General features: G+C 36.0%; 1 pseudogene; it reads right to left on the bottom strand.

The window, feature by feature from the left end:
* Positions 1 to 706: 706 nt before the first annotated feature.
* Positions 707 to 2,332, bottom strand: LOC102856462 (annotated as a pseudogene).
* Between the last annotated feature and the right edge of the window lie 9,045 nt (positions 2,333 to 11,377).

Here is an 11,377-nt window from a genome sequence, read left to right as displayed (position 1 = left end):
GAAAAGCATGTCTTTGATGGTTTCCCTCTGGAGACTGGTTTTTAGAAACATACTTTCTTCCACAGCAACCTGCCGCTTTTCCAGCAAGCTCCCATCCTGCAACCGTGAGTTCTGTTTTGAGTTGTTGTTGTTGTTGTTAAGTACCGTCATGTTGTAGGCGACTCATAATGATCCTATGAACGAAAGTACTCAACACTTGTGTGCCTTTCATCCTTTCTCCAGGCTCACAGGTTTTCCAGAGGCAAGTTATTACGGAAGTGGATGCCACTCCTGCTTCCAAGCTTGTATTAACTGGGGAACATCACCAAACACTGCCCACCATGGGTAAACCATTAATGCATTTGACACATCAGTGTCACAGTGTTCAGTTTCACAGCAACCTCTGAGCAGCAAATGGACACACCAGGGCTATACGACCTAGAAGAATGTTTGAACAAAACCAATGAAAAACAGGCTTGAGGGCAGCAGATTAACTTTGAGTACTCCACATTTATGCTTAAATGGCAGTGCCTTGATAAGAGGCGTGTATGTCATTACTCTTACTGTAACCTGGAAACAGAATACGTGTGCAAATACTATGTTTTCTTACAAATGTCCAGGTCACATTTATCAGCTGGAATTCTTTGGTTTAACATGTGGGTATTTTGCATTGTGATACTTAATCAAGACATTATCATGAGTAGAAGGTTGTTAAGTTTGTGGTTCACTAAAAGTAATTTTTGTGAGTCTGTCCTTCTGGTGGTTGTGGAGGCTACATATTTTCTTTGGACATCATTTGACGTCTTAATTCTTGATATACAACTTTATATGAGTGCTGTCATATTACTAAAACTGGTGTTCATGATTCCACTGTTTCACTGGAATTATTTATTCTATTCATATTATTTTTGTTACAAATCTAACTGATGGATGTTTAGGTCCACATTCTACTTTCAGGCTATACATTGTATTTTCATAATTTGTCCTTGGTGGTCCAACAATCATGCCTGACCACCTTGTAAGTGCCTATCTTCACAGTCCCAGCTAACCAACCATACCATTGCCTACTCTTTCAACTTCTTCCAAAAACAAAAATTAAGGTGACCCTTCACTCCTACAGAGACAGTTATCTTCTCCTGCAGCCTGAGGCAACAACCCACTCACCCATCTCTGTAATTTTATCCTTATCTTTTAAATTGATATAATATTTTGTAGTTTATTTTTTCAGTTTTCTGTCCTATTTGAATATTGTTGTTGAAAACTCATTTTTATTCTGAATACAAGAAAACAATCAAGATTGATTAAAAAACTGATTATATCTTAACTAATAGATGTCTGAAATTGTTACAAATTAATCTTGTTTGGACGGTCAGAAGAAGAAAATATGTCCAGGTGTAGCTGATCAAGAATAACCATGAATTGTTAATTGTTAACTTTGTATGACTAGTCACATTAAGCTCCTTATGTTATTGTACCCTTTTTTGCTTGTTTGAAACGTTCTATCACACACACACACACACACACACACACACACACACGCACACACGCACACACACGTGTATTTTTCAAAGAATAATCCAGTTTTAAAGAATTTAGGCCTATAATAAGATTGAAGTGAAGGGAAAAGAAAGTTATATGTAAAGAGATGCTTATAGCAACGTTATTTATAAAAATGAAAAAAATATTAGAAGCAATACAAATTTGTAACAATAGGAAATTGTTATATAACAATTATATGATGTATATAATCTCAGAGGACCATTATAGAGTCATTAAAGTGAAAAAACATGAAGGCTGAAGACAAAGTTTTTTGCAAAATAATATTAGAAAAACCAAAACACCATTTTCCAACTATTAATTAGCCCATTATGGCATTGGAATAATGTGATTTTATAATTCTGTTCAATATTCTTATAATTTCATTTTATTTCAGTTCCCGCAAGAAAAGACTACAGCGATGAGATTCTGTCATTTCTAGACCACAGTGGCAAGTCTGGACAGGAGGTCAGGGAATGGAGTGTGTTTTGCTCCATCACCTCAAGGGAGCTGTGCAATCTTTTCTTAAATACATACTTTTTTAACTGTAGTATTGAGATTATAGTGAAACTTTGCAGAGAAGTTTATAATCAATTCAAACACCCATACATATTTTCTCCACTCTCTTTCTCTGTGGCTCTTGATTTCACTCGTTCTTTTGTTTTTTCCTTTCTACCTTCTGAGCTTTATTTCTGAGCAAATCCAGCCTTTGTGATCTTGTATGGTTGTAAGAATTGAGGACCTTCCTGATATTATTGCTCACCTTGTGTATCTTTCTATTGTTTGGTTGTAGATTGTACCACAAAGATGCGTTCATTGCCAGGCTCCAATGTCAGCTAAAGCCCATACCAATCTCCGTCAATCAGTAAAGCTGATCAAGGACTTTCTATTGTGATCCCTTTGAAAGTAGTTAGCAGTGGTAACCAGGTGCCTGCTACTTTTTCTGGTCTCAAGATTACAAGTACTGAGGTTCTGAAAGGTAATTAGTGCCATAGACTAATTGTTTCCATGTGTCCTTGATTTCCTTTATTCTTTGTTGTTCCAGAAAGAGATAGGCGGACTAATGGCTGTACTTTAAATGGCTATTCGCAGCTTTTAAGCCCCTAGTTGATACTCATAATTTTCTGAGTAGAATAGTTTGTTTGTGAGACATGTTAAACCAATTAACCTTAATGTCCCCACCTTTAAGCAATGTGTTATAATTCCTGGCAGTTACATAACTATTTAGAAAGTTCATTAGAAAGGACTTGAGTATTAAAAAAAAAAGAATGTAAGTACTGAATTAAGGAGAGAAAAAAAATACCAGAGTGGTACAGTTTACTGTACAAAAGAATCACTAGATCATATCTTAAAGATATAAATATAGTTTTGTAAAGAAAATTATGATAGTTTAAATGTGTGTATAAATTCACTTAGTATAATGTTCACTAGTTCCTCCCAAGTTAGGTAGTGATTTAAAAAATTATTACTCCTGGATAGCCATTGCATAATATTCCATTGTGTGAATGTACTATAATTTTTCAATCCATTGGATTGTAGTTGGGCATGTGGGCTGCTTCCAAGTTCTTACTATGATGAATAATGCTACTATCAACCTTGGTAAGTCTCCATTTGTGTCTCAGTTTTTGTTTTCTCTGGGTATATATTTCAAGCAGTGGAATAGCTGGGTCATATGGAATAGCAATGTTCAGCTTTCTGAGGAAACACCAAACTGCCTTCCAGAGTGGTTGTACCATTTTACAATCCCACAACAGCGTATGAGAGTTCCTATCTCAGCACATCCTCTCTAACGTTTATTACTTGCTGTCCTGTTAAACTTTGCTACTGCTCCTGGAGTGAAATGGTATCTCATTGTAGTTTTAATTTGCATCTCAGTGATTTTGAGCATTTCTTCAAGTGTCTGTTGGCCATCTGAATATCTTCCTTTGTGAAAATTCTTTCCATGTCTTTTGCTCACTTTGCAATTGTGTTGTTAGTCTTTTTCTTGTGGAGGCCCTATAGGACTCTGTAGCTTTTTGGTATAAGATCCTCATCTGAAATGGTATTGCCAAATATTTTTTTTTCTCCTTGTCAGTTTCATAAGGACAGAAACTGGATAAGACCATTGTAGAATGTTTATGAGGATCCAAGGGGGAAGAAGGAGGCAACAGAGGGGTGAGGATGGGCAAGGTTAAGGGAGTAATCATAGGTTTGCACAGTTTAGCAGGTTTAGGGAGAGGTGGGTAAAAGAAATGAGAAAGATCCAGCATGAAAAATAATGTACATGAACTTTGTAAGTAAATCAGTATAAAATAAAAATTTCATTTAAAAATAAAACAATAGGCATAGATCAATAGTAATTAATTCTATACAATACAATGTATATGAATGATTATATAAAACACAATGTAAATGGCAAATTGTATAAAATGCAATGACATGAATGAAACACAATGTATATGAATTATTGTATGCAAACCAATAAAGGAAAAATAAAAATTTTGAAAAACTGAAAAAAGTGGATAATACTTTTTCACATTCTTTCCTTTAAAAGGTGAGTAAAATATCCTCACCTTAAGTGTAGATCACACTTAGTTACTGGCTTCTAATGCACAAAAAGTGGTAGAAATGAAGGTTTGTGACTTTCAGGATTAGAACATAAAAGTCATATGGCTTCCTCCTTTCTCATATTAGGCGAACACATCACCATGTTGTGAGTATACTCAAGCTGTCCAATAAAGAAGTTCATTTGAGAAGGAACTGAGACCTCTTGCCAATAGTCTCATGAGTGAACTTGAAAGCAATCAAATCATATAGCCTCAATAAAGCTTTTGAATGGGTGAAGCCCTGTTGACATCTTGGTTTCAACTCCATGAGAAATCCTGAAGTGGAATTATCTCAAATTTAACTGCTCCTGAATTGCTTATCCTTAGAAACTATATGATAATAAATCTTCATAGTGTTAAACACTAACTTTAAAAATAATCTATCATAAATAATAGATAATATATTTTAGAAGCCTGCTAGAAATTTATGTAATGTGCTTTTAAAATATACATGCTTAATGACATTTTACTGATTTCTCCAAACTCTTTGTTGTCTCCTGTGAGCCTATGATTTTGTAGCAGCGGTTTTAATAACTTTAAAAAATATTCAAAAATATAATTTTACAAATTGAAACATATTCCTGTACGTAAAATCACATATTTCATATGATACAGACAAGAAAATTACAATGATATAATGTTAAAATAGGGGAAATTTGTGAATAATTTAACGTTTTAAAAAGTTGATAATTTTAGATAAATTTATGTTAATATGATGAAAATTTTAAAAGTTTTTGCCTATATTTCATTGTCTAAAATCTATCTTGTTGGTAGTTTCAGTGGTTGTACTAAGAGAAAGGAAAGAAGGGAAAATATCAGAGCCAGAGAAGAGAGGTCTCCACTCCTTTGTGAAAATGTCTCTGAAGTGCCAAACACCATATGTTTTTATATCTTTAGGAAAATGTCTTTTTTTTGTATCCTTTTCTTTGAGGTGGGAGTGGAGAGCAGATGAAAGTATTCCTATTTAAAATGCTTGCCAGTATTGAGTTTTTTTGTGCATTGGTTTATTCATTTTTCAGAAAACAACCTTATTTGATATACCCTGGACTTAATTAAGAAGCTATTCAATCCTTTAGTGACTATTGGTTGACTTTAGATTCTCTTCCTTCATCAAAGATTAAACTTAGAGAGGTGCTCTGGGGTCTTAAAAGAAAGATTCTAATCTCTAAATCTTCAATTCTTTCATACTAGAACTAGAAAACTTATTCTGTAATGACCCTGAAAGTGTACCTTAAGAAAGATTCTAAATTACTCTATAGTTCATCTATGAGAGCAATTCAGTAAGCAGCATTTCATCTCTCAAATATTTCTATAGAATTAGCATAATGAAAGTCTCTCCATGATAGTGTGCCAATACGTACATATGGGGGTTGGAGGAGAGCAAGTAGAGCTTGAGAATCATGATTATGCACCCAGAAAGACAGATTTAGCTAACTTATGTTAAACAATCACACTTTCAATCTTGAGTAACCATGAAAATAATAAATTCTAACACTTTCCTGATCTTGATCAACAATCAAAGTAATATATTCCAGTAACAGAACAAAGCCTGATTAATTGGCACCTGGGCTAATGGAACTATGGTGGCATACTATGGGAAAGTTGTTTTTTTTTTAATATACCATCAAGTGGGAAGTGACCCAAAACTGACCCTCCAGTAGGTTTTCAAAAGCAGTAAATCACATGGGAGATTACCCATCCTTCTCCCGAAGACCAACTAGTGGCTTCGAACCAAGTGTCTTTGGGATTGCAGTGCAGTTTCTTACCACTAAGCTATCAGAGCTTTCTGAAAAGAGAATAGCACCAGAAATTATTTATGCAAACTATAATCTCATGTATTTTTCACATGTTGTTAAGAGGGGCCAGGAACATCAGGCTTGGAAGGGTGGAGAATCAGCAAAAGAGAGGAAGAACTTCAACAAGATGGATTGACATAGTAACTGTAACAATGGACTCAAGTATATCAGAGTTGATGAGAATGGCACAGGATAGGGCAAAGTTCAGATCTGTTGTTCATAGGATTATTATGAGTTGGACTTGACTTGATGGCACCTAACAAAAACAACAACATCATTGTGAAGATAGCAAGTAACTTTTGGAAGCAATAACATGCATTTGATTCCTGGCTTTGAAGGCTGCAAAAGTAGGGAAGCCGTGGGTTAATTTTTCAACATGGTGGCAAATCTTCACATAGATTGTCTTTTCATAATGAGTGATTTAGTGATTTAGTGCAGAACTCATGTTTATGCCTACAGATGTTTAAGATATTCATTAGCAGCTTCTAGACCACAGAAAGCATACTTGCTAAACTTACACAGAGGTAGCCAACCTGTCATTTAAACCAGAGGATTGTTAACAGAATGTGGAAGTAATTGGAAACCGTTGTGCAGACTTTCAATAATGTCTGCATCCTTGGGAAAATATAATCAGTCACCGAAATATCACATGTCATATATAATATATCAGCTCAAGGAAAAGATATAGAATTAATAACTGACCAAAAGTTGCCAACAATAAAATGATAGCAAAAATGCAACTTTTAATTACTAAATGTGCTATATAATCTTCCAATTAGATTATGTCTTGGTATAATGCTAGAATAGGCATTCAGTTGCTTAAAGAAAGATTTGCAGTTTGAACCCATCAACTGCTTCATGTGAGATAAGACTTGGAAATCTATTTCTGTACCAACTACAGGCTAGGAAATCTCAAGGGACAGTTGTACTCTGATACTCAGGATTTCTATGAATCATATGAAAATAAACTCAACAGCAAACAACATATATATATAATACTCTTCCGTTAACCATACTTAGTAAGAAATTAAAATATATAGTAAACCTCAAAATTAAGTTTAAAAAAGTAAAATTAAGTTGTGTGCATATTGCAGATTGTAAATGAATCATCCTCCAAGCCTGATGCTACATACTTCTTCAGGTAGTTCAGCTTCTCTGCTTCTTTGCTCAGTATATATTGTTGCTCAAAACTCATACTTACTGCTGTCAAGTCAAAATCAGCTTGTAGCTGACTCTGCAGGATCTTTTTCAGAGGCTGTAAATTGTATGGAAGATGATTTTTCCATCTTTCTCCCACAAAGCAGTATGTGGAGTTAAAACATCAAAGAGAAGCTGTCTTTGGATTAACAGCACAACTCCTTGCAGTGTAAGCCACCAGTTTCCTTGTTATTGTCCCTATGTCAATCCATATACTAGAGAACATTGCTCTTTTTGATGAACATCTATTTTACCAAGTATGATGTCACAGACCTCCTGATAAGGCCACCAAAGAATACGAGATGAAATCTTGGCCTTCTTACTTCTAAAAAGCACAGTATTTTAACATTCTCCAAGACTTATTGTTTGTTCTTCTCCCAATCTGTGGTATATTCAACATCCTTCAGTACCATGGTTTTATTCTCCTTTAGTCTTCCTTACCCAGTCTTAAGATTCGCAAGTATTTGATGTGATTGAAAATAATATGCCTTGATTCAAGGTTTCTTTAGTGTTCAAAGTACCTATGCTTTAGAGCACTTTAAAGGATTTTTGTTTGTTTATTTTTATTTTGTGGAGTTTTATTTGCAGCATATTTGCCCAGCATGATACATCATTTGATTTCTTTTTTTTACATTTTTAAATTTCATATTGGTTTGCATATGAAATTCATATACATTATGTTTCACTCATATTGTGTTTCACATATTCCTTCATTCACATTGTGTTTCATGTGATCATTCTCATGTATTGCATTTTATAAAACCAATCACTATTGATATATGCCTACTATTACCCTGTGATTTCAGGTACCAACTGGATTTTTTCTAATTCCTTCACCACTTCCCTGCACTCATAAAACTTAGCAACCTTTTAATATTCACCTTTACCCTCATTTCTCCCTCCCCTTCCCCATTTAGGCTTTGTACACATCTTACTAGTAATCCTTCTATTTTTTTACAATAATGGTCTTATGCAGTATTTGTCCTTATGAGTCTGAGATATTTCATTAAACATAATGGTCTCCAGCCTCTCCCATGTTATATAGTCTTTTTTTAAATCGTTGTGTTCCTGAGTGCTGCATAGCATGTCATCATATGAATGCACCGCAATTCTTAATTCATTCATTTGTTGATGGATGTTTACTAAGAATTTAGAAGGCCTAGTATGCAGTATAAAAATGTTGGCAAACACAGCCAGAAATGCAAACATCAGGAGAGGATAGCATTGATGAGTGTGACCTTGTAAAGATTAAGTCCCTATGTGCATCAAAAACTTTTTCCAATATGGTGAAAAGAAAACCTGATGACCTAATGGGAGAAAAAACAAAACAAAACAAGCTTTTGAAAATTCCATTTCAGACAAGGGCCTTATAACCAAAGTTTACAGAGTACTATCAGGCCTCCAGGGAGCTCCGGTGGCCCAGGGGCAAGAAGATGTGCTGTAATTCCAAAGACACACGAATTGGGGCCACAAGCTGCTCTATGCAAGAAGAACGGGTAATTTCTTTTGTGGGATTAACTGCCTCTGAAAATCCTCAGGATGGTCAGTGATGATTCAGTTCTGGCTGGATGGTAAATAACAACTCAACACAAGACCTCCACAAGGAAAAGACTGATAACTCCATTACAAAATGGACAAAAGACATGGAAAGTCTTTTCACAAAGGAAGATATTCAGATGGACAACAGACACACAAAGAAATGGTCAAGATGACTGCAAATAAGAGAGATGCAAATCAAAACCACAATGAGATACCATTTTACCCCTGTAGCAGTGGCAAAGTTTAATAGGACAAAAAGTAGTAAATGTTGGAGAGGATATAAAGAGATTGGAACTCTGACGTACTACTGTTGGTGGTATCGTAAAATGCTCCAACCACTCTGGAAGGCAGTTTGACGTTTTCTCAAAAGGCGAAACATAGCAATTCCACATGACCCAGCTATTCCACTGCTAGGAATACACCCCCAAGGAAAACAGAACTCACACAAAAATAAATATTTGTTCACTGACGTTTATTTCAGTTCTTTATTGCTGCTTCCATAATCCTTTCTTCCTTCATTACTACAGGCTCTATTTTTCTGATGTTCTTTCCTTTCAGTCAAAAGCCATTTGATATCAGCTATTATTTCCATTGCATATGCTTGTCTTATTCCAGCTTGGATTTATGCCACTCAAAGTAATGTTATAACTTTAAAAATATATATATTTAATATGATTTTACTTAAATGTAGTATTATCTTATAATTTCCTCTTTCCATAATCTCTTTCTACACATATAGTTGAATTTATTCCAGTATATTCCAGAAGATGAGATTCATGCCATTCATAGTGCTGAAAAAAGGTATTTTAGAGACGTAAGAGGCCTTGCAGAATTCCGTTATGACTTCTGGTTGTCACTTAACCACTCACTGCCTATTTGTGTGACCTTGTAAAGTTGTTCAGCCTCTCTAAGCATAGTTTTTGTTATTGGTAAAATGGGGGTCAGAAGAATATTCTTACAAAGATACCAGGAGAGAAGCAAGACCAGGAGAGACGCCAGGAAAGGGCCACCAGGAGTGGTCAACCAGAGCGGGCTGCAAGGTAGACAGGACAGCAGGAATTTGAGTAAAGTCCCCACAGATGACCACCCAGTGAGCATTTGAGGGTGCGCCTGACCACTCGATGTGCATCTGCACACATGCCCCACACTCATGCTGGCCCCATGCCCATGCCTGCCTTGTGCCTGTACCAGCACTGCTCCCATGCCCACCTCATGCACATGACCTCCATACTCTGCCTTGCGAATCCTATCTCCAGTCAATTAACTTTTAGTTTGGAATGCCTTGAAAAATGGCTGTTTTCACAGGCCCTGAACTGAAACTTTCCTTGGGACAGAAGTTCAGAGAGAAACACAGGCAGGAAAGCTGCCCCATAGTCTTCTGGAGCAGTGACTTCAGATCAAGAACCTATTATTGCCTCAGTCAAGAAAAATTCTACCACAGCAATGTCCTGTAAGAAGCAGGCTACCTCATACCTTACACAAGCCCAAAGCAAGATGTCACCCTCCAAAAATGACACACTATCAATGGATTTTCTGAAGTCAGGAGGTCTGATGGAACTTTCTGACACAGAATTTAAAAGAAAAATGATTGAATATTTTCAATGGGTGAAGACAAACTTGAAGAATTACAGGATACTGAAAAAAAAAAAACAACCCAAAAAACCCAAAACCCAGGAGGAGCTTAAAAAAATACAAAACAATACAGATAAAACAAATGAGGCATTAGAGGCTCTGGAAAAACAAGAAACTACAATCCAAAATATGAGGTCCATGATTTCAGATGTTGTTAACATGATGTGGGACACAAAAACAGAGTTGAAGAGATGGAACACAGAACCAGTGAAATAGGAGATAAAATAGTCACCACTGATCTGCAAGAGCAAAAAAACAGAATCAAAAAGGAAGGAAAAAGAAGAAAACCCAAGAATAATGTGGGACACCATCAAGAGAAATAGCATGCACATCACTGGAATTCCAGAAGAGGAAAAAGAAAGTAAAGGCACTAAAAAAGTTGTGGAAGAATTAGTAGAAGAAAACTTCCTAGTTATAATGAAGAATGTTGTTGTTGTTGTTAAGTGTCATCGAGTTTTAGGCGACTTGTAGCAACCCTATGAACAAAAACCTGAACACTTGTATAAATTTCATCCTTTCTCCAGGTTCATAGGGTTCTGGAGGCAAGCTATTTCAGAAATGGATACCACTCCTGCTTCCAATTTTGTTTTAAACAGGAAGCTCCACCTAACATTGTCCACCATGGGTAACCATTATTGCTTTTGACACATCAGTGTCACAGTGTTCATCTTCACAGCAAACACAAGTTACCTCTGTACAGCAAGTGGACAGACCAGGGCTATATGACCTAGAAGAATGTTTGACCAAAAACAATTAAAAGCAACCTGAGAGCCACAGATTAAAGTCACCCACCTTTGGCTTAATAGCATCGCTTTCTGTACACGAGGCCAACTGATCTCTCTTTATACTGTTTTGTTGTTATTGCGTGCCATCAAGACAAAGATGATCATAGAGACTCTATGAATGAAAGACCTGAACACTTGTATAACTTTCATCCTTTCTCCAGGTTCATAGGGTTCCAGAGGCAAGCTATTTTGGAAGTGGATCCCACTTCTGCTTCCAACCTTATTTTAATCAGGGAGCTCCACCTAACATTGTCCGCAATGGGTAACTATTACCACGTTTGACACATCACTGTCACAGTGCCCAGCTTCACAGCAACCACAAGTTACC

The sequence above is a fragment of the Elephantulus edwardii genome, unplaced genomic scaffold (assembly GCF_000299155.1).
Source record: "Elephantulus edwardii isolate Elephantulus edwardi_28Jun2011 unplaced genomic scaffold, EleEdw1.0 scaffold00456, whole genome shotgun sequence".
NCBI lineage: Eukaryota > Metazoa > Chordata > Mammalia > Macroscelidea > Macroscelididae > Elephantulus > Elephantulus edwardii.
This window is presented reverse-complemented; position numbering and strand designations above follow the sequence as displayed.